At 42.5% G+C, this 466-nt stretch overlaps 1 protein-coding gene across 5 annotated transcripts in view; it reads right to left on the bottom strand.

Annotated features, from left to right (window-relative positions):
- Nucleotides 1-25, bottom strand: part of cfap99 (cilia and flagella associated protein 99) — a 20,507-nt gene extending 20,482 nt beyond the window's left edge. For 4 of the 5 annotated variants that reach the window (XM_042085616.1, XM_042085635.1, XM_042085645.1 and 1 more), the window contains exon 1: nt 1-24. This exon is cut by the window's left edge. The gene's annotated coding sequence lies outside the window, so the exon portion shown is untranslated. The other variant, XM_042085653.1, reaches the window with a different exon arrangement.
- Nucleotides 26-466: the final 441 nt, after the last annotated feature.

The following is a 466-nucleotide window of genomic DNA, read 5'->3' as shown; positions in this document are numbered from 1 at the left end:
GTTGCCTAGCACCGGTAAACAGTAAACATATCGAAACGAGGGATTTGAGCGCTCCTACTCCATCTCCCGATCCGTACAAGCGCGTTTTTCATTGGGACTACATGAAGCACCAGCTCTGACAAGTCTGGACTGCAGACAGGTCATTTTAGCACCTGGACTCTTCCTCTATGGAGAAATATTGTTTAAATATGTGCATAATTCCTTTTGGCATTGTTTTCCTAAAGTATCTAGGTCTTCACTGAAATGACACTGTGTACATCATTGATTCAGATTGATTGTGCCTTACCAGATATGCATGCTGTAAGCACATCCACATTATCATGGATGCTGTGTTTTGAACTGAGCACTATAACAAGTTGGATACGTTGAATAGTTCTGAGCCTGGTTTCCCGAAAGCATCGTAGCTTTAGAGCCATCGTGAAAACACTCGTAGATCTACCAAAGATTGTTAAGGCGGAGCAAGATA

Source organism: Alosa sapidissima, chromosome 1, assembly GCF_018492685.1.
Source record: "Alosa sapidissima isolate fAloSap1 chromosome 1, fAloSap1.pri, whole genome shotgun sequence".
Lineage (NCBI taxonomy): Eukaryota > Metazoa > Chordata > Actinopteri > Clupeiformes > Clupeidae > Alosa > Alosa sapidissima.
This window is presented reverse-complemented; position numbering and strand designations above follow the sequence as displayed.